The 24,185-nt window shown below is 34.4% G+C and overlaps 1 long non-coding RNA gene across 2 annotated transcripts; it reads right to left on the reverse strand.

Moving 5' to 3' along the window:
* Window positions 1–18,749: 18,749 nt before the first annotated feature.
* On the reverse strand, window positions 18,750–23,923 carry LOC128996730 (uncharacterized). Of its 2 annotated transcripts, XR_008491058.1 has the most exons (4): window positions 23,560–23,923; window positions 22,551–22,718; window positions 20,471–20,581; window positions 18,750–18,821 (listed from the first exon to the last, which is right to left on the reverse strand). It is a non-coding gene; the product is annotated as an uncharacterized LOC128996730 (long non-coding RNA). The 2 variants fall into 2 exon arrangements; XR_008491057.1 differs by lacking the exon at window positions 20,471–20,581 and having other exon boundaries at window positions 18,753–18,821.
* Between the last annotated feature and the right edge of the window lie 262 nt (window positions 23,924–24,185).

Raw genomic sequence — 24,185 nt, forward strand, 5'->3', positions numbered from 1 at the left:
GGTAGCTTAGGACTAAACATTTTTTTCAGTTCAGACCACTTCCCTTAGGCTGCAGTAAATTTTAAAAAGTACTACATGGACAAACATATAAATTTTTCCCGGGTACCTGTTCAGTAATGATTTCCAGCTGTAAAGAATGACCCAAGTTAAGTAGCCTAATAATACTAAACAAGATAATCCAAACCATTTGAACAAAATTAAAATTAAAAGGTATAAACACAAGGATACAAATATATAATCGTCCATATATCGCTTCTTGAGGTTGTCAACGATTGCGTCGTCTGTAACAGTTGACAGAAGAACCATATCGTCAACTCCTGAGAGCTTGACATTGTGAGATTGCCAGTGATAAACCTGTAAATAAATTGTAATTACATTATAAGATGTCAAAATTTGGAAAATTTGGTCACCAATCAAACGTAGCATTCTGGACCTTTAACTTAGCCAAACTATTCATGTACAGTTGTTTGAGCTAACTTATGCATAATTTGATTGCCAGCGAGGGTCATATTAGGCTACCTAACTATTCTTACTCAGACAAGCAGTTTACACATTCTAGAGGTTTGGTTCGGTTAGGTTATGTTAGAATAGCACCATTTTATTATGTAATTTCTAAACATTTTATAATAGAATACCAATTCAGGTAAGACGGCTGCCAAGTCAAAAATTTGCCAGAATCATTAAAAACTGGCTTTTAGAAAACCCATTCTATAGCCTAAGTGAGTATAACGAAGCAGATTTCTCACCAATGACGATTGGACTTGAATAAAGTGATTTATAGCAGCCTGTTCTTGCATGCCGTGTTTGGTATAAATCTTTTTTACTTATTTTTATATATATTTTAGTGTTTTCTGCATGATGTTTGTGCATGTTTTTATTTCATTATTATGGACTGACTATTGTACGTCAAGAGGATTATAATTTGTGACCTAGCCTATTACCGGTACCTACTTAAATGTTGAATGGCCCAATAAAATTTTGATTTTGATTTGATTTTTGAAACGTCGGAATATAAATTAATAAATCATAAATAAGGATAAAATACTGGTAGCAATAATACATTATTAACTTATCGGTCTTAGAAAGTGAAAAGTGTAACTTAATTAGGTGATTTTCATATTGCAGAATCAGAGTTTTAGCTAATTAAAGTTGTCACTTCCATTTTTTACTTGAATATGATTGAAAACAATCAGGTTGGTTTACTTAACCCATAGTTCATTCCACTTGTAATGTCATCCATCCTACCTTGTTTGTTGTAATTTTGTATATTAGGTTATTACGGCGATATCTTGAGAAATGTTCATCAGCTGTGAAAAATAATGGTATATTTGGATTCAGGAGGTAAAAAACTATAAAGTAAGATATCAAAATTAAAAATTTGTTTGGAGGCACCTAGGCTATACGGAATAGTTTACCGAAAACTCATGGTTTTTCCATTTTTATTCTAAATATCTAAGTTAAGAAAAGGGGTACACTTCCATTAGTTATCTGTTGGCACAAACAACCGAATGAGTAATATTGATTATTCGACTGTTTAATTCGATAGGCTGCACTTTACTTGACGTCCTACACTCATTCGAATGAAAATATTGATCGATATACCTATCGATTAATCGATATCTTCATTCGATATATCGTTTGGTTAGTTAAGGTTAACCTAACCTAACTAACCAAACGATCACTAAACGATATATCAAACAAAACAATCGAATGAAAATATCGAAACGAAAAAACAATCGAATGAGTGTAGGACGTCAAGTAAAGTGCAGCCAATTCGATATATCGTTTGGTTAGTTAGGTTAGGTTAACCTTACCTAACTAACCAAATGATATATCGAATAATCGATATATCAATCGATATTTTCATTCGGTTGTTTGTGCCAACAAATATGGAAGTGTACCCAAGAAAAGTAGGCTAAGTAGGCTATAAAATACCTTAACCTTAAGAAAATGCTTTGATAGGCCTAATATCACAGATTCTCTGGGAATCGAACTGTATCCTCCTTGGTGCTTGGGTGACTGGCGTCACATAGCTTAATTTGGTGGTTTAAATTAAGTTAGGCTAATTCCTATTGACTACAATCTTTATGGGCCAAGTAGGCAGGCCTTTAATTGAATACCTAAACTTGGTAACCGTAAACCTCATAGCCTACTTGGTCTGGCAATTATTTAGTTGATATAAGAATTCAAATAAACGACAGATTTTCTTCAACTAGGAAGTAAATTACTTCATAGGTTAGGGTAGGCTTAGCCTAACCAAAATTTAACACAATACCATTGACAAAACTTAGATTTGTGTACTTGCCATGATGGTAGCAATCAGTAGCGTCTTCCAGACACCTAGATAAATGTACACTAATTTGGATTATATGAGTGTACAAAACTAATTCATAAAAACCATTTAAAGTTCACACACACTTGACACACAACACTTGACATTTAACTTCAGAAGACAACGACTAACGACATTGACATAACGACAACAACATTTTACTTATTTTATTTTTGTTCATTCATTCATAAGGAATTATGAGTCACAGCTGTTCCTGGTTCAGTCAGATGTTAATCTAATCAGGCTGACTGACTCACTCCTCTGAGCTGAGGAAACAGCTGAGTCTGACGTCTGACTCATCAATAATAAAAAAAGATAGAAACAGCTGTTGGCATGATTTCTGACAAGAACTGTTATCCTACCTGCACAATTTGTTTTTCAGGATTAATTTTGCCAACAGCGTCATTTAGAGGCTTCTGATTGACTATAACGAAGGTTTAGTAATTGAAAAATTATTTTTGTTCATAGAATAAAATTATAAATGCCTCAAATTCATTTTTTTATATATATTTTTTAAATTAAACCGTCATAACCTAACCTGACCAACCAAACGTGCTAACAATGAAAAAATCTAATGAAGGTTTATTAATCGAAAAAATAGTTCTGTTCATAAAATAAAATTATAAATGCCTCAAATCCTATTTTACAATTGTTTTATTCTAAAATTAAACTATCATAACCTAACCAAACTAACCAGACTTGCTTATAATGAAAAATCAAATGAAGGTTTAACCGAAAAAAAATCTGTTCATAAAATAAAACTATAAATGGGTCAAATTCAATTTCGTAATATTTTAATTATAAAATTAAACCGTCATAACCTAACCAAACTTGTTGATAATGAAAAAAATCCAATTCAAAAAAATAATGCTACGGGTGGGATTCGAACCCGGGTCCTTCGGATCATCAGCCCAGCACTCTATCCAATACACCACCGAGGCCGATGGCATCAACCGTATCGTCGCGGTAATGATGTTCCCTCAGCCAATCAGAAGCCTCAAAATAATACTGTAGGCAACACTAATCCTGAAATAAAAATTCAGCATCCTACCTAATGCCGTTGAGCATACTCGTATAGGCCTACTACTGAGTACGTGTATACTCAATGCTATAGTTCGGCCGCTTAGAAAACGACCTGCGCGCTAATGCTAAACCAATGCTGGAGGAGGTCGCTTTCTAAGCGGCCGAACTATAATGCTAATAGATTAATAATAATAACGAAATATATACGATTACAACTCATGGTGGAAGGAAAATACATAGGTGTGCTATTCCCGTCATAAGATGACGTCACTCAGGTTGCAAAACGATTTTACCATTTAGAAAAATTATAATAACAATCAAATCAAAACAAATATGTACTTATATGGCAAACCAATCAGGTGTTTTTTTTTGTTTGCAATCTCGGTGACGTCAGTATATGACGGGATTACGGGAATAGCTCACCTATGTATTTTCTTTCATTTCACCATGATTATAACTTACAACCAGCTGCAGGGGCGTCATTTGGGGGGGGGGCATTTGCCCCCCCCTGGATCCTTGGCTAGAGAAAAAATATGCTGTACTAGCCAATATACAAATATTTTATCCTGTCAAATCCTAAAAAGCACAGCAGACAAAAATCTGTACCTATATTCTTGTACAGTAATTTGAAACAAAAATTATTATTGTTTTATTGTCTTAGATAGCAAATTTTGAGTTTACATAAATTAGTAGTTTTGTTATTCATTTACTTTTTCTGTTTGGTGCTGTACGATAAACCACTTACTTCTAGTTTATATAAATACATAAAAATTCAGATTTTTTGGAAGCATATTGCTTTGTCATTTACTTTTATGAATTATTCAAGCATTAAAACTACATGTGTATACATTTTACGTAATTTATTTTGAACATTGTAGACTACGAATTTAATATAGTTAAATAGCCTTTTGTTCTTTTGTGTCAAATGATTTTATTGGTGATAAAATTTGATTTGCTTTTAAGTTCTTAAATACTTGTATTTTATTTAAAAACTAAAATAAACTGTTTATAAACTATAGGCTATGAACATACCGTATTCATTGCTAAATGTTGTACAAGAGAAATTGGTCATGAATCTATAATAACAAACATAATATTAATACATCATGGAACTATTGATCACGTTTCTTAGATGACTAACTTACCAACATAAAATTGTTGTGTTTCTGTCTGTTGTCAATAATTCTTAGTTTCATTAACTTTCTGCCTAAATTTAAATCAATTTTACTCATAATTTTTTTTTATTTGAAGTGCTTTTAACAATTAAAATAAGCTTTAACCCCTCTTTTTTTGTTTCAAAACTGCAAAATTTTCCGAGGGGGGACCCCCCTTGTTTGCTGGGGGGTATTCCATACCCCCCATGCCCCCCGGTGTTTGCCCCCCCCCCAAAGATTTGGTGGAATGACGCCACTGACAGCTGTGAATTGTTGATTGGCCGAATAAAATCATTGTATCATTGTGAACAGTGTTGTAGTGTGTGGCTGTGCTGTAGTGCTGTCAGCAGTGTCGACAGCGTGGTGACATGTCGTCTCAAATGGAGGAGCGAGGAGGTGATGGCGTATGCTGCGATTTTGGAAGAACTGCAGAAAAGGAATAAAAGTAGGAAGAGAAGTGGAAGGAGGTTGTGGCATAAAGAATTGCTTAACAGAAAAGCACCAACCTAACCTATGTCAATTTATTGGAAGAATTTATAGACTGTATCACAAAGATTGGAAACACGATTTACTTACCCTTAAAATTAAAATTATTGATTACTCTATCTACACTATATGCACTGTCACTGAACAATACAAAACACTCTACGACACTGACGCCTGGCGGCGCGCCAACACCACACAGCCGCACATACCGATCGGCCTGAAGGCGGGGGTTTGGCCGGACGACGACCCCATACACGTAATGATCGGCTGACCGGCATATGGACTGTTCAGGCCGGGCCGCCCGGCCGATCGTTACGTGCATCGGGGGGCCTTTACGACGCGAGCCTTTCAAGACCGGAAAATGCCGCGCGTCTGCGCATGCGCAAGTAAGCGTTATTCGTAGCACTTGTAACAGCTGTTTCAGAAAATCACACTAGTATCTTCACTGCAACTCTTGCAACAATCTACTTGAAACTGAACGGTTCTCCCGCGCTTAACTCCAAACCATTTAATTACTGTAACTGAATGAAGAATTTTACAGATTATGTTTATGTATGTGTTCCTTTACTTACTGTAACCTCTGGCACCTCCTTTATTTTATAAAACAAATTTTAAGTAACTTGGGTGGGCTACGTTACCGTTATCATCTATTCATCTATCTTCAATTGTACCGTACCCAAACATGTTTTCCAAAAGAGAAGATCCCAATTCTCATTTCATTTTTAATGGTCTAAGCTTTTTGAGAATTATTCGTTATTGGCATCTTGCTTACAATGAAATTTATAACAAAATGTAAATGTTCAACAACGCTAATACATAATAATTTATTTTATTCACTAGCGCTTTCAGAAACTAGGTTTCCATTCAAAAGCGCTAGTGCTAGTGAATAAAACAAATTATTTTATTGGCCTTGCCTTGTTGAACATAGCTGGCTTATTAATTGGAATCCTTCTGTACTTCTCGTCCATAAACTAAAAATAAACTTTTCCACATAAACTACAAAGTACTCCAGTGTTATTGATGTCTTCCATTACTCGTATTTCTCAGAATTTTCGCATTGAAGAAGGAGCACATCATCGATAATAAATTACCTCCGCAACACAGCAGCAATCAAAATCTATCAATACCTTTTACCTTTTACCTCTTCTTTCTTCACCACAATCCTCAGATCGGGGAGTCGTCAAAATTTCTCCTTCTTCATCTTCTTGGCAGCCTTTCAGCTAGCCCAGTGTAGGTGTGTATAAGTGTGTTCTTGTATGTATTCCTTTGTTGAGTAATATGGTTTGTTTATAAGGTAGTTTTTTAGTGTCTTTACAAATGTGGTATGATTTGAGATGTTTTTAATTTTTTCTGGCAGAAGATTTATGTATTTGGATCCTGTGTATGTTGGGGTGTTGCTGAATTTTTTTAGTCTGTGTTGTGGCAGGTTTATATTGTTTTTGTGTCTGGTGTTGTGATTATGATAATGTGACCGGAGTGTTGGATTGGATTTTTTTGCTAGGATTATGGTTTCTAGGATGTATTGTGAGAAAACGGTGGGGATTTTGAGCTGGATGAATAGGGGTCTACAATGTTCCAGATAGTGTGTCCTGCATATCGTCCGTAGTACTTTCTTTTGTAGGATAAGTAGTTTGTCCATATTGTTTGCAGATGATGATCCCCATGTTGCAATTCCGTAACTCAGGTGAGAAGCAAAAAGCGAGAAGTAGGCTATTCTGGAGGTTTCTTCGTCGGTTATGGTGCGAATTCGTTTGATGCCATAGTGTGCAGAGGCCAGTTTTTTACACAGATGTTCGATGTGTTGCTGCCAGGATAAATTTTTATCAACAATTATTCCCAGGAATTTAGTGGTTTCTTGCGTTGTGATACTGATGTTGGTCCAGTCGCTTTGATCTTCTAGGTTGTTGCTTGGTTTGAAATTAATGTGTGTAGTTTTACTGGTATTAAATTTTAAATTTAGGTTGTTGCATATTGTTGTTGCTTGTTCTACTGCTGTGGTTATGAGTTGTTGGTTATTTTTATTTCTATCTGTAGGTATTATTATGGTGGTATCATCTGCAAATAGAATACATTTGAATTCTTTTGATAATTTTTCCGGTACATCATTTATATATATCAGGAAGAAAAGTGGGCCAAGTATGGAGCCTTGAGGAATGCCTTTTGTATTCTGTTTGAGTGGTGATTTGGTTGTTATAATAATGTTGTTCACTTGCTGATCGGTTAATTTCAACATATTGGTACCTATGGTCAAGATAGTTCTTTATTAGTGCCAATGCTTCTCCTTCAATACGTACTTTTTTTAGCTTTTGTAGAAGTATATCCCAGTCCAATGAGTCGAACGCTTTTTGAAGGTCTAAGAAAAGTCCCGATGCATTTTTTCTGTCTTCCCAAATACTTGTTATGTCTTCGCAGAGTTCTGCAATTGCGGTATTTGTTCCTCGTTTCTTCCGGAAGCCATGTTGACAGTTTGTGAGTAGGTTGTTTGTTTCTAGGTGATTAATGATTTGGTCGTATATTTCTCTTTCTAATAGTTTGGATATTGTTGGTAAGTTAGATATGGGCCTATAGTTTCCAGGATTTTCTTTGTCTCCTTTTTTAAATTTTGGGTGGATCTTAGATATTTTTAAGTTTTTAGGTATTTGATTTTTGTTGAGTGAGGTGTTGATTATATGGAGTAAAGGTTCCGTTACTTCTTCTCTGCAGTACCTAAGCAGCTTTCCCGTGATTTCAACGAGACCTTGCCGTCAGACCGTCACCGCCTTTTTTTCGTCTGTCTAGAAACGGGACAGCGGAATTGAAATCCGAACTAAACATCTGACCGCGGGTTTCTGCTTCTGTCATCACCGAGCTTGTTTTAAATTACGCGGGAACAAAGTACAGTAGCCGTTTAATGTTAAATATAAGTCTAAATATGTTAATTGAAAATTATTTCTAGAATAATTATTAAAAATTACAAATAGCTATATAAGTCCAAATAAAGATGAATTACATAAAAATCCTAACTATTATTACTTGTTGTTTACACTGTTTAAATAATAAAAGTATAGAAAGAAAAAGTTTAATTCCATGTCATTCTAAATTATAGCTTACAGGTAGGCCTATTTTCAGCTGTGAACATTTTAAAACTAGTAACATACCTCGTGTTAAAATTCCTGGTCTTCGTCTTCAAAATAAATTCTTCTTCAAAAGCGACAATTTAACACATATTATATTACACACTAACACACACAAATAATATTTACATTTATTTACAACATTTTCTTCATCTTGGAAACTGTAACAACAAAATGAACATAAAAATTAGGCTATTTTAAATGAGAAATATCTTATTGTGAATTTTCTATAGGCCTACTTGTTTATTTTGTTTGTTTGTCAGTGTCACAAGTTACTCAACATGGGTCTACGTTTATGTTTGTAGGTTCTCTGTGAAAATATCTGGGATGTCAGTGTGTGTGTTCAAGTTCAAAAACTTTTATTTCAGTAAAAGATTTCACTAGCATACCACTGGGCCGAGTGAATAAAAGTACAGCAAGTATTTACTTGCGAGTAAATACTTGCAAGTATTCATCGTTCAGGTAATCTCTTGTGAATAAAAGCGACTCTTTACTTGCAAGTAAATCCTATACTCTAATACGAGCAATGTTTGCTTGTATGTATGTATGCTTGCACCAAGATCTCGAAAACGGCTCCGACGATTGTCTTCAAATGTTGTAAATAGTTTATTTTTGGTCTAAAAACGAGTTTATTGCAGTTAGAACTGCCAACAAAATTCTAATTACGTAGAAAAATGAAACTGAAAGTCTTATGGGTTGCTAAGTAACCATGTTAGTTGAATTGAATAACAAGGAAAAAGTAAACAAAAGACTTGTTAGTAGTCTATCCACAGTATACTAGCAATTACAAAATACAGTACAAAAGGAAAAACATCAGTTGTTACTATTGAGCAAAGATGATACTGAAGATTACTGGATACATTGTAGGAGGACTTTTTTTATCAATAATAGTAAAGGCTAGCAGTGTGGAGTGTGGGAACTGTTTATGACGATTAGATTAAGGTATCTGCAATCCTCAAATGCTATGGGAAGGGAGGGAAACAGGTCTGCGACGTAGGAAGTGGTGAAGGGAGTAGTAAAGGTGAGCAGTCTGGAGTGTAGGAACTGTTAATGGGGATTAGATTAGGGTATCTACAATCCTAAAATGCTATGAGAAGGGAGGAAAACAGGTCCATAACGTAGGAAATGGTGAAGGAAGTAGTAAGGCTAGCAGTGCAGAGTGTGGGAACTGTCTGTGGCATTTATAGATCTGCAAATCTAAAATGAGGGCAAACAGGTCCACAACATAGGGAGTGGCGAAGGAAGTAGTAAAGGTAAGCAGTGTGGAGTTTGGGAGTGGATTAATGTATCTGCAATACTAAACTGTTTTCAGAGTAAACTAATGATTTTCCCCGAGCAAAGCTTGGTCCCCAGGTACTACTTCCTAAATGAGGTGGTATACTGATCTATCGGATATGAGGGTATACTTGCAAGTATGTACTCCATTTTAAAGTAAACGTTATACAGTACAAGTATATATATATATTATAGGCTATATATGATAAATATATACATATATTATTGAAGGTATTATTTAAGGCCTTCATTTAAACATGTAAAATGTGAAGGTTTTGCATTATTGAGACTTGTGGATGGATTTTCATTAACAAATAGCTTGAACATAACGAAGGAATACCACAAAGGTTCCATCTTCAACCCAAGCATTATTTTGCGGAAATCACTAGTGTCATACATAATTTAAATAAGTGTATTACACCATACTGAATGTGTTACATGCATTTATCAACAAGTTAACTTAAACAAGCATGGGTTACTGATAACTAGTTGAAAAACAAGTATTTACTCTTTAGGCAAGTATTTGCTGGTGGTTATTCACACCAAATTTATAGGTTTCTGAGGGTATATACTTTATTGGAAAGGCTTTTTAGAAGTACAAGTAAATACTCATGCTTATTCAATTCTGTTTAAGTAAATACTCAAATTATGAAAATTCAAGGCAAGTAAAAAAATTTGAAGTACAAGAACTTTAACTTAGAAAATAAGAATGTGTCAGCTGTTACTATTTCATTTAATTTATAATTGATGGTTGATTATTACCTAATGATTAAAAATTATTAAATATATTTCTTTTACAAAGTTTTATTGGTTTTATTTACAATCTGTTTTAAATTAAATGATAAGTAAATATGATGACATTTATATAAATTAAATAAAAATTGGGGGAAAAATGTATTATTAATAATAAGACTACAGTTAATACAATAATGTATTACTGTTTAAAGTTATGGATTAAATAAACTAGTCTTAATATTGATCTTAGCCTACCGTACCTGGTTAAGCAACTCATGGAGTTGAAGGTTCAACCCCTGTACTGAGCAACAATGCTGTTAAAGCAATGTGCTGAGATTCTTCTCGTGTAGGCCGGGAAGTTGCTTTCAACCCTTTTTTCTTTTTGTTTTTGGTTGAAAAAAAACGCCTTTGAGGCTCGATTTTTATCTTTTTGGTCTTGGTTCTTACTTTTAAAGCAATATTCCTTTGTTTTATCGATGTCAACTTTGCATCTAGGTTTTTCAGGCATTGATCAGCTACTTTTAAACTCTCCGGGTTGTCAATTTTATTTAAAATTGACTCAACACGTTGCCTTAGTAGAAGTTTGTCAGTAGGTCTCACTCTTGTGGGCAGAACAGTTTTAGTTGAGACTTCTGCCAATATTGATTTTCTTTCTTCCAAACTTTTGACTTGATCTTGGTTAAGGGCTTCTTGATTAAAGGCTTCACCTTGATCTTCCGACATCAATTTCCGACATAGTAGGTGCACATGTTTACACATGTTAGATTTAATGCATGCATCAATGCATGTGCATGTGAACTTGTGTATGCATGCTGTACACTGCTTGCAAATAATGCTACATGGACATTCTTCTTTTATCTGACAAATCGTGTACATTTCTGCAGAATTTGATGACGCCACGTTCCACGAATTTTCTAAAGTTTCGGACTTAACAATTAAGTCTGGGTTCATGGACAAAGAACTTTTGTGACGGTTTCTGAGAATTTTTATTTTTGATGTTAGTTTTCCCTTTTCAATTATTAGTAATCTGTCAAAGAGTTTCTGCCTAATGAGTTGCATAATTGCACTTATCGCTTTATCAAGTCGATTGACAGTTTTTCCTTCCAATATAAAATGCTTTATTGTTTTATGCATACTTTCCAGATGCATGTTAGTGTTAATTCCTACATTTACTCGAAAACAGTATGCCCATGAATGGTAGTTTGACCCGTAATGTTCCTTGAAGTAATCACCATATTCTTCGGTGGCTTGGTCGCTGCGAAGTTCGTCAATAACTGGTCCCAGCATTGCCAAGAATGCATTCGGATCTGTTTCTTCCAGCAGAACTCTTAACTTCTTGTATACTGCTTGTCTTTTATCACAATCTTTTATCTTTGACAGATTCTTTTGCCATGCACGGTCGACATGCCATGTACAATAAAGTCTGTTATCAACTGGGCCCATTACTTCTTTCCACGCGTTATAAAATGATTCAGCCATGTCTGACATGAACGCATTAGGATTTATCATTCCAACTTTCTCTCGGATTGCTGAAAGAAATTCACTCACAGCAGATTTATCTGTTCTGTTTGTGATAAAAAATGCACACGGAAATCCTTGTCTCATATTGTCAATTACCATAACGGTTACCACTTCAAAATCATAAGCGCCCAAACCGTGAGTACTGTCTATACAAATACAGTCTGAACCAAACTTTTTCAAAAGTTCTCCTTGTGCCTCAGTCATTATTGCAAGAGCGAAATCATTCTTGGCGAATGTGGCAGTTTCATCAACCCCTTGTGGTTTATATAACAAAACACAGTCATTTTCACCCTTTTGGCCTTGTACCCATGCTTCGACACTAATGGCATCGTTCGAATGACGCATAGTCTCATTAAGACCGAATTCTTTTTCAATGTTATACAGATCTTGTTTCGTCAGTAAATGTATTCTTTTTAGCGAGTTTGGTTGCAAAGTTGACCGAACTTCTTCAAGTATTGTGCCAAAAGGAATTTTATTTGATATTTTTCCGGCGATATCTTGACGTTCATCAAAGGTCAATGGTTTGTGAGCTAGGTCAAAAGTGTGGCCTACATGAGTCTCACAGTACTCTACTTCGACATTTCCATTTTCAAAAAACGTTGCCTTTATTGAGGAAGGACAGAAACCATTTATTTTGCAGGAACCCTGTATCTTTGTTTCCCTTTTTCTTTTGCCGGAAATAGGCTTAGGTTCAAAGTTTCCCGATCTATTGCACTTAAAATAAATTCTCTTCTTACCAGATAGAATCCTCTGTCCTGTTTGTTTTGTGAACAACACATTTTCCTTTTCCTCCGTCTTGCTTTTCCAAGTGTAGAAATCTGACGCACTAGAAAAACTAAGAACTGACTTGACAAGTTGAATTTTGTGCAGATCTGCAAAATGTGTCTCTATCTCTGCTCTTCTAAATGAGCTGTTGCATATGCTGCAAATGGTATTTCTTGGTACATCCTTCTCCTCCTCAATTAATTCGTGAACTTCACGAAGGTGTCTATTTAAAACCCACCTATTCACAAAAGTCTTATCGCAAAATTGGCACACATTCATTGTGTTGACAGTTGACACCACGCGACCACGCGACAGATAGCATCGAATTTGACGTTTAAGTTCGGCACTGCTCGGTAAGATTCGGAAGCGTTCGGCACAGCGCAGTAGTGGGGGAAGCGTCGTTCCGATTTCAAATTCCGCTGTCCCGTTTCTAGACAGACGAAAAAAGAGCGGTGACGGTCTGACGGCAAGGCATCCTGTGATTTCATCGTAGCCCGCAGCATTGTTGGACTTGATATGGGTAAAAAGTTTCTTTAGTTTATCTTCTGATATGCATTTAAATTTTGAAAGAGATGGTGTATTGGTTGTGTTTTCGATTTGTTCAATATCTGTAGTGCAGTTTACTTTGTTCTGATTTAGTTCTTCTATTGGGTTTATAAAGAAATCATTTAAAATACTTGTAACTTCAGTTGGGTTTGTGATTTTCCTGTTGTCATGTAGTAGGGTTATGTTGGTTTGGTTTCTAACTGTCTTCACCCTTTCTGCGTTTATGGTTCTCCATATTTCCTTATGGTTTTGTTGTCTGATTTTTCAATTTTATTTATTGTGTGTTTTGTGCGCTGTGATCTAATGAGTTGGTCGTATTCTTTTTTTATCTTATAATAATTTTCTTTATCTTGAGTACCGCCACTCTGTTCATATCTGTTCTGCGCAGATTGCAGTTGTTTTCTTTTTGAGATAGTGTCTTCGTTCCAGAATATGGTGTTTTTCCTGTATTGTATTTTTCTGACGGTCTTGGGGATAGCTTGGTCAAGGTTAATTAGCAGGGTTTTCAGGAATTCATTGTATTTGTTGTCAATTTGGTTTTGGGTATAAACGGGTGTCCAGTCGATCTGTTTTAGTAGGCTCTTCATTTCCTCCAGATTATGGTCGGTGTATTTTCTACTACTTTTGTACAGGGGGCCTTGAATTGATATTTTATCTAATATATCGCATACAATTGTGTGGTGATCTGATATTGGGTTTTTGAGAGCTGAAACTTTTATTCTATTTTGTTCTAAATTTGTATAGCAGCCGTCTATGCTGGTGGATGTTGTAGCTGTGGTTCTTGTTTGCGGTATGTTGTAGATATAGCATCCATGTTCACTGAGGAGGTTCGAAAGATCAATTATTTCGGATTTTGAGTTTTAGTTATATCAAGATTTGTATCTCCTATGATTAGTATGTTTGTTTTCCTTTTTATGAGCTGTTGCAAAGAGTAGTCGAGTTTTTCCAGAAAGTCTGCGGTTTTTGTGCTAGGTGATCTGTAGGTTGTCAGAAGTAGGATGTTGTCTGATAACATTAACCCCAACTTCAACTCAGACATAACTCGATCATAACATAAAGAATAACAAACGATATGAATAATAATTATGAGGAACTAGTTGCAGTTGCAGTGCAGTCAAGATAAATACTACGACAACGACGCTAGTTAGTGGGTTAGTGACCGTGACTTTCTGAAATAGCTGCTGCTACGCCACCAGTTACTAGCGCATGCGCAGAAGCGCGGCATTTTCCGGTCTTGAAAGGCTCGCTTTACGCTAGTGGCCGCAACGCTTCGCGCGAAATTACACAGTACACATCACGTCACTTTGTGTCTTCCGTGGTCATGGAAACAACATCGTCGTCTCGCGCGATCGTGGCAATAGCAGTCATTTTCCAATCGCGCGGGCCGGGTATCGGTATCGGAATCGACTTTTGATAATCGATTCACTACCGATACCAACGTTCAATTAAGTATCGATCAATCAAGTAGACACATCAATACTTAGCCTATAACGATAAATATTTCCCCCTTCCAAAACCACGGCGCTATACCTGTCTTAGACGGGAGCCCCCCCCCCCCCTGGACACGATGCCGGGGGTGGTCAATGGTCATTATTGGGCTCACAACATTCTTCAAGAACCTGCCAACCTTAAAGTGGACCTACATAATAAAGGCTTAGTCGAATTTCATCGGAAATAGCTTCCCCTCCTCAAATTTAGAATTTTGTAAAACCCGTCTTTGTACATCTACACCATCGGGGATGTCCTATGCAAAATTTAATAATTCTAGGTCTTGTATTTTGTCAGATATTATCAAGTCAGTGGTATTTGCATTTTCTAAGTAAAGGGTATTTGTTAGCTCCCGTGTTTACTTACTAAAGGGATGTTCATTTTACAATAAGAGTTTTATCCCGTTTGCAAATTGCACATTTTAATAGATTTTAAAACTTCAAAACAAATAACCGGTACTGTAATTTAATAAGCTACCCTTTAATATTTTTTACTAACGATTAGTATATAGTCTTGCTTAGGCCACTAATTTGTTCCAACTAATTTTGACTGGGCTAAGCGGGGTAGGGTGAAGCCCTAAATGAAATTACCTTTTTAGTTACCATTTGTAGTTCTTGTTGTTATTTGTGTTTAGTTTGCTTTTAGTCTTCTCTAGATCATAAGCTTTAAAATTATACTTAAATCGTTAAGTACAATGGGGGAAAGGGATGTGCCAGAGGAAACCTTTGTGTAAAAACTTGCCAATCAAATAAGTGATTTTCTCATAAATAATTATAATATTAAAACCACTTTTGAACGATATATTACGAAATTGGAATCTCATCAAAATCATTTAGCTCTTAACTTATTAAACAACGTGGATACAATTTACAGACTTAAGAGGCCATCAATTCTCGACCTGCCCCACAGATTTTTGTAAAGTGTTTTTATTGAAAAATTTGTTGTTGAGAGTGCTCAACAGCTATTTTTAATGTTCCAAAGTCAATTTCGTATTACATAGTATTTACTTATTGTTCAATATATAATAGAACAGATTGTAAAGTAAATAAAAAAAAAAAAAAAAAAAAAACCACTTTTGTAACACAAGCTTTTATTTTCTTATTTAAATTCAAACTAGGCTAACTCTTGTTTGTTTACAAGAGTAACAATATTAAAATAACCATATGAATTATAACATGTGACATGATTGAGCCAGTAGAAAAGAAACAACTTTTAACATTTTCTAACACACTCCCCCCTTTGCGAAGGCTTTCGCAAACTACATGTTTTTAGAGGAATAAATCTACCAGTTCAATTTTTTTCAACTGTTTATCGAGACCAACAAAATTTGTTCCGTTGTCAGAATACATTACCGGTACTTCAACTCTTCCTCTTCTTGCAATAAATCTTCTAAGAACAAGAACAAAGGTTTCGGTGCTTAAAGATGTTACTAGCTCTAGATGAACTGCTCGATAAACTGCACAGGTAAATATAACCACCCAACTTTTGCTACCATCTTTGCAATACAACGGACCAGCAAGATCTACCCCTGTTGTTTGAAAACAGTTTGATATGTTTGTTCTTTCTTCAGGCAGTGGGGGTAAAGGGACTTGTAGTGATTTAGCTGCTAACTTTTTACACGTGACACACTTGTGTATAACCCTACCAACAGTTTTACGTCCTTTTAGTATCCACACTCTTTCTCGTAGAATAACTAACAAGGCTTGTACACCCGCGTGCTTGTTCTGTACATGATACTGTTCGATTAGCCTGTCAACTGCAATATGATGAGATGGTAGGATAACAGGATAAACAAATTCTTGATTATCTTCTACACTTAAAACTCTTGATTTTAGTCGGATAATACCATCATCATCTATGAATTTTTGGATTCCACTCAGTGTAGTACATTTGAGTTCTGCAGGGAAACTGCTCTTTTAAACTCATCTGCTTGAATGTTACACTTTATTCTTCTGTCATTCGTAGGACTCAGTCTTAATATCCATGCAACTGTCCGCACTATTTTTGAATATTTTGATATTCGGTTACCCAACAATTCAGCAATGTTAGATGTTTGAACCGTGCAAATAGTAGTCACCAACCTCTTCTTTTCTTTTTCCATCTCTTGGGAACAAGGCACAGGTTTATCTGAAGGCCAATCCTCAAGAGATTTATAAAGCCATTCAGGTCCACACCACCACTGTGACTTAAATAGCTGTTTTGGAGTACATCCCCTAGAGAGAATGTCTGCAGGATTATCAGGACCAGGTACATGTCTCCACTGAGAGGGTACAGTGAACTTGTTAATTTCTTTTACCCCATTCTCTATAAATACTGACCACTTTCCCTGTTTGGCAATCCAAGCAAGGGCTACAGATGAATCCAACCAAAACAATACAGGGAGGTTAGGGCTGTTGATACACTGCAATGCTAAAGAACACAGCCTTACACCAATTACAGCTCCCATCAGTTCAAGTCTTGGTAATGATATCTGTTTCACTGGTGCAACTCTTGCCTTTGCTAAAATGAGACTTACATGAACACCTTTGTCAGTTACCGTTCTTAAAAATATACAACTTCCAAAAGCGTTCTTGCTTGCATCACAAAATACATGTAATGTACTACTAGTATTAACTATGATTCTACGGTTTATAGTACACTTTTCCAAATACTCAAGTTGGTCAGCCCACTTATAATATTCTTCTTGTAAGTCTTCAGGTAATTTATCATCCCAATTAAGTTTCAAAGTCCAAGTCTTTTGTAATATCATCTTAGGCACTAAACCAGTGGGTGATGTAAAACCAATAGGATCAAAAATCTTCTGAGCACATGACAATAATGTTCGCTTAGTGAGTTTTGTTGGTTTTAAGTTTAAGGGTGAAGAACTACAATAGAATTCATCTCTTCTGCAGGACCACTTTAAACCCAAAACATTTACTACATGATCTGGAGACTCAAAATAACCATTGCCAACCCATCCTCTCAGATTAAAACCCCCAAGCTTTAATACGTTTTCTGCTTGTCTGATTAATTTATTTTGGTCACTTAAATCATCAACCCCAGTCAAACAGTTGTCGACATAAAAAGATTCCTTTAAATTTTGAGCTATGGGTTGTAAATCAGTTGAAACATGGTCAAAATGATGATTTAGGACCGCACCTAACAAAAAAGGGCTACAAGAAAGACCGAATACTACTCTAGTGTGGCGATAAGTGATTACTTTCCCATCTTTCCACCATAAGAAACGTAACATGTCTCGATCTTCAGGGTCTATAACAATTTGTAAAAATGCCTTTTCTATGTCTGAAGTTAAACCATAAGTATGTTTTCTGAATTTAGTCAATACTTTAGGAATTAGTTCAATTAAGTTGGGGCCTGATTCAAGTGAAGAGTTTAGACAGTACCCGTTTACATCCTTGTTTGATGCATCAAACACAGGTCCAATTCTTGTTGTACTTCCTTCTTTTATGACCGGACGATGAGGTAAATAATGTACATTTTGTGATGATAAAGATTTATCAACATCTACTTTTTCTATTATTTCTTTCTCCAACCACTCATCAAAAACTAACCCACATAGCACCGAATATTTATTTGATATCAAATAGCTATCAAATTTTTGACATTTGAATATCAAATTGATATTCACGAACATTCGTTTGATATCAAATAAACGTTCAATTTAGGTTCAAACGTCACTCAATTTTACATCAAATAAATATTCAAATTGAATATAAAATAAATATCAAATTTGACATTCATAAATTTATTGGTAAAATATAATAAAGAGAATATGATTGAATTTACATTCACATTTTAAATATGATGGTGATAAATATTGATATAACATTTTTGACATTCGAATATTAAATTAATATTCGCGAACATTCATTTGATATCAAATAAATGGTCAATTTAGGTTCAACCTCACTTAATTTGACATTAAATAAATATTAAATTGAATATCAGATAAATGTCTCATACATTTATTGGTAAAATATGTTTAGAAGAATTAGGTTGCATTTTTTCACATTTCAAATTTCATGGCGATTAAAATAATATCAGTTCAGACTTCTTTACTGTTCTTACCTTGATTTGACTTATTATTCTGAAGTTATAGGTAGTTTGTTAAAGTTCTTGGGTGACCCAAAAATGTAAATATATATATATATATTTCTTATTTGACAAAACATTAACAAAAGTATCACAAAACATATTTGTTTAAAACAAAATTGCATTCAAGGAAAACATTTTAAAGAAAAAACTTTGTTTGAATGATAAAATAAGTTTAATTAAAAATTTATTATTTAACACAAATATAAAAAAAGATATGTACAATTTACAAAAAAAATAATTCTGGTCTTCTTCATCTCCCAAATGGCCTTCTTGAGTTTTCTATTGTTCCTGTAAATGAGGTTCAACAGAGTTATTTTCTAAGACAGCTATAGATAAAATATAATATGTTAGACAAGGGGTCTCCAACCCTTTTTCCTCGGTGAGCACTTTTTTGTCTAAAAACGCCACCGATTTAGCAACTAACGTTAATTGTTCGCTACTCTATCGAATCACAACATCATCTACTATCGATGCGATTGTAGTTGTCGTTTGTCACAAGGTAAAGGCTTTTTGTGATACGGACGAAATGAGAGCATTCTATTATAAAATTAAAATGTCGTAACCTAACCAAATTAACCAAACTTGCTGATTGTGAAAAAATTGAATTAAGGTTTACTACGGACAAAATGAGAGCATTCTATTATAAAATTAAACTGTCATAAGCTAACCTAACTTGCTGATAATATAAAAAAATATACAAGATAAAAATTGAATGAAGATTAGATTTAACAAGGTTAGGTTTGCAGCCATGGAGAAGGTAAAAAGTTTTTTTGAGCATACGTCAATAGTATATAGGATAAAGTAAATAAGTTTGCCAAATTTTATCAAAAACTATCCATAAACAAATAAACTACATAGTTTCCTTTTTTAATAATCTAAAATATAGTTCTGTTCATAAAATAAAATTATAAATGCCTCTAATTCTAACGAAAGATGTGCAATTAAGAAGTAATCACATTCTAAGCTAAATCTTTGACAAAAAGTTCAATGATTTTTTAGTGAGAATAGGCTATAAAATTTGACACTTAAAATGTCAGCTAGTTTAAGATTTCAATTTGTAGTTCTGCCAATTAGGATCAATTAAAAATATATATATTTAAATTAATCTGCCGCTACTTGACTACTACTAATATTCCCCTAGGCCTATTGAGAAAAAATTAGCAAGTGAGAGACATTTACTATGTTCCTATTTAAATACGTTAACCTGCCAACTTGGAGACAGGGTATTGTACACAAATTTTGTTGAATGGGGAAGAGACAGTTAATTGCTCTTAATTATGGTATGAGCCGCGAGGTAAATAAATATACCATGGCTGAGCCTGCATTCATTGACAAAGTTCTCTTTTTACACCTCAAGGAAATCACGGTCAACAATGAAGGGTGTTGCTGGGATTGCAAAAGACAATCACAGCACCGTCGAGACTGCAGTATAATATGCTCGTGAGTCTTGGCGAGATCACGGGAGATGATCTGATATAGCTGAGACCACCTGACTACACGTGTTTACGCAATCGTGGGAGAATATAATTGGTGTTTGCTATAAAAAATAATAATTTTCAAAAACGTATGCTGGCTTTCTGCTGGCTGGAATAAAACTGCACGAGGGCCGGATGTAGCCCACAGGCTGTAGGTTGGAGACCCCTTCGTTAGGCATTTTTAAGACCTATTTTTTTACTATACCTGTACTTTATAATTAAATTTGTCGATAAGGCATTGAGTTCTTGACAATAAAGAAAAAAGAGATGGATAAAACCCCAGATTAAGTTTTGCTCATTTGCATAGCCTGTCACTGAAAATTCACAATTTGAAAAGAAAACATCACAGTAGTTAGATGTCGGCCTAATCTGTTAATTATAATAAAATTTAAGTTCTATATTAGGTAATTAGATAAGCAATCTTTTCTTTAACCTAAATTATAAATAACTCAATAAATTTACCTTGAATCAATCCTAAACTTTGCTGGGCGAAGCCAATTCTTGATTATAGTAGCAACAACATATATTTCCATTACACCACGATCCTAGTGTTCTTGCGTACCGGTTCTGCCTCTGTATAAAAGAGATTAGTATTAGCACTAGAATTTGTATATATTTTAATTTTCCTGATCAACACCCAGGATAGCCTACAACTAGGTAGACATATTAAATTGTTAGTGAAATCTATTTTATATTTTGATGGCATTTGCTTCTTTTGAGTAGCCTTGTTAAAGCTAAATCTAAATCTGAAAATTGAAAATTTTGACCTAGGTAGTGGTAAAAGTAATCCTCAGTCACTTGAACGGACAAATATTGGGGTGAGCACTGACTGAAATGAGTGCAACGGTCGGATGTAGTTTGGTGTGTGTATAGGCCTATGTGTGCGTTTAAAAAAATTCAACTAATACAGTTTTCTTTTACACAAGTTAGCACTGCCGGAATATTTATATAGTGTAAATCAAAGACTTCCTATACAGGGTGATTTGTACTCAGTGTGACAAAATTTTTTTGGTGTAAGTACAAAGTAAATGAAGTGTGATGATGCATATCAAATGTTCCAAGTCTAAAAATTAGCTTCCCAAAAAATTATTTTATGTTTTTCAAAAATAACCATGTTTTTAAACTTAATACAGCGATTTCTCAATTACCTGTATATGGATTTGAGTAGATAATGTAATTTTCGTGTTCTTCATTAAATTTTTGAACAAGAATAATAGAAAATGACGGAGGATCAGTTGTAAAAACTCCATTGTAAATAGATTCAAAGATAAAAATTAAGATGTTTGATAAAAATTTTAAAAACAATGGTCTATTGCATTGTTCACACCCTGTATACAAGAAAGTGTCGGAATATGTTAAAAACTGCGCCATTTTATAAGCTTTCCAACGATATGCTACACTATTGAGGTTTATGTCTGCTTATGTACGCTTTAATGGTTTGAATACTACAAAGCATGGTGTCTTTAACATTTAAAACATAGAAAGTCGGCATGTATTAAGCAAAAGTTGTATTTTTGCTTCAGCTTGAACAGTAAAAACAGTAAAAAAGTTCCCTGTTTTCTGGTATTCAAACCACTAAAACAAACAAAAAAATATCTAAGCCTCAATAGTGTAGCATATGGTTGGAAAGCTTATAAAATGGCGCAGTTATTAACATATTCCGACACTTTCTTGTATACAGGGTGTGAAAAATGCAATAGACCATTGTTTTTAAAATGTTTATCAAATATCTTAATTTTTATCTTCGAATCTATTTACAATGGAGTTTTTAGAACTGATCCTCCGTCATTTTCCATTATTCTTGTTCAAAATTTAATGTAGAACACGAAAATTACGTTATCTACTCAAATCCATATACAGGTAATTGAGAAATCGCTGTATTAAGTTTAAAAGCATGGTTATTTTTGAAAAACATAAAATAATTTTTTTGGACGCTAATTTTGAGACTTGGAACATTTAATATGCATCATCACACTTCATTTACTTTGTACTTACATCAAAAAAATTTTGTCACACTGAGTACAAATCACCCTGTATAAGTGGGTCACAAAAAAGAGAAACTCTCTTAACTGTGTGATGAACCTTAGGCTACGTTATTACCCAATAGGTACCTATCATGAATTAGGTTGTGTTTTGGTGGTAGAGCCTAACTTATCTACAGTTCCTAAGAGAACCTGCGATATATTATCGGACGGTATATATATCTGATTTTATATTAATATTGCAAAACCAATTCACCAAATCTGCAAATCATAACTCAATTTGATGTTTACATAGTGAAAAAACATAGGGAACGATGTATTGAATCGGATAATTATTGATATATAATGTTATTCATCCGATAATATATCGCAGGTTCTCTGCGGAACTGTACCCGTTATGGCAAAAAAGACATACACAGTCATGGCGAATCAAACAGAAAAATTAAAATAAAAACACCTAAGATTGAAACTTTATTTTAACTTTGAGAAAACCTAATTGAAATATATGTATGTCTACCTATTATTAATGTCTGATTGTAAATAAAAAAAAAAAAACTTACGCAAGATAGCTGGCTTCAGATGCAGATTGCAAAAGAAAAATTTATTCCTCCTTCCCAGCCTACAGGCTGCTAGACAGCCACTTTGTCACTCGGGAGAATTGGTACCGTAGCTGCAAATTATTCACTGCTACCAAATAATAACTTCCACCAAAGCTGCAGAGTTATCAACTGAAACAATGGAGAGAAAACTACTTTTAGTTAAATTCATGCATACCTTTCTCTGGCCTAAATATGTATCAAGATTAGTTAGGCCTAATCATTGGTTGGTAAAGGAAGCAGACAACAACTAAAATAGACTAAGAGACAATACAGGGGTAGACTTTCGTATCTGTTGTCAAAAACAACCGAATGAAAATATCGATCGTTATAGCCTATGTTCATTCAGTTGTTTTTGACAACAGATACGGAAGTGTACCCCAATTCAGTTTAAAAGGAAAATGGATTTCAAATAGGCTAGGCTATTTCTTTTATAATACCGGTAAATTGTAACCTGGTTGAGGTAGAATATGTTAGGCCTAGGCTAGCCTAAATTAAGTTAACTTATTCTTGATGGTGAATTTACATAAACTTAAGTTAGTGACTGACGTAAAATATAACCCACATAACTTAGTAATATTTCAAAATTAGCCTAACAAGGTATTACAACACAGTATGGTATTCCATTTGCCTTGTAAACCAGTAAGTTAGTCCTACTTACTAGCCTATATATTGAACACTATTTTCATCCGGAAGTTGCCCTTTGAAGCTAAATAAACTACTGGTTCAGTAAGAACTAAGCAAGCCGCCTAACTTAGTAGCTTACGCCTAGGCCTAATTAGTATGCAGAAAAATACTTCCTCTAAAATAGATTGCCTATTTTGAGGTTTCAGATTTATCTATTTATACTTAAGTTAAGGCATTAGGAATGATAAGTTGGCCAATTTAATTTGTACAGTAGCTTAACTTAGGTCTAGGTAAGGCCAAGGCCTAAAATACGTCTATGTTACTAGGTATAGTGACTTATACTTACATACTCCAAGGATCAAAACGTGAAAAGATGTTCGGTGTAGGTTATGCCAATACCCAGTCACAAAAATAACAACTCTAAACTAACAGTGACACACACTAAACACAATATCAGCACACTTAAGTTAACTGATTTGAGGTTATGTCTTGTTCTTGAATCTTGATACTCTTGTTGCTTCCATAGTTTATTTTCACTACTTGTGTAGCCTACTCAACAAGTTAGTTGTCATAGGTACATTTTACATAAATCGTGTACTTTCCCTCAAAATGGGCAATTTGTTGGTTAATAAATAAATAAATCCACACCGTGAGTAAACTGGCCACCACTGGTCGCGCGACGGATTTTGTAATTTGTTTTGTATTGTAATGTTTTGGTTTTGTTTTGTTTGCTGAGTTAGGTTAGAATTAAGTTGGTGTTTTGTCTTGTCTTCAGTCTTCCTCTCTTCCTTTCTTTCGAATGGGCCAAGTCAAGCTCAAACTAGATACTTAACATATTTTTAGAGTTTTATTACACTTAAAAAAATTTTAATTTACGTTTGGTTTAATTTACTAGTAAAAATAAAATTATAAGGCCAATCGTTAAGAGTTTGACTTTTTTATTAATAAACAAAACTTTTAAAAAAGCTGTGT

Source organism: Macrosteles quadrilineatus, unplaced genomic scaffold, assembly GCF_028750875.1.
Source record: "Macrosteles quadrilineatus isolate MER2022 unplaced genomic scaffold, UCM_ALF_1.0 Scaffold_6__1_contigs__length_79288215, whole genome shotgun sequence".
Taxonomy (NCBI): Eukaryota; Metazoa; Arthropoda; class Insecta; order Hemiptera; family Cicadellidae; genus Macrosteles; species Macrosteles quadrilineatus.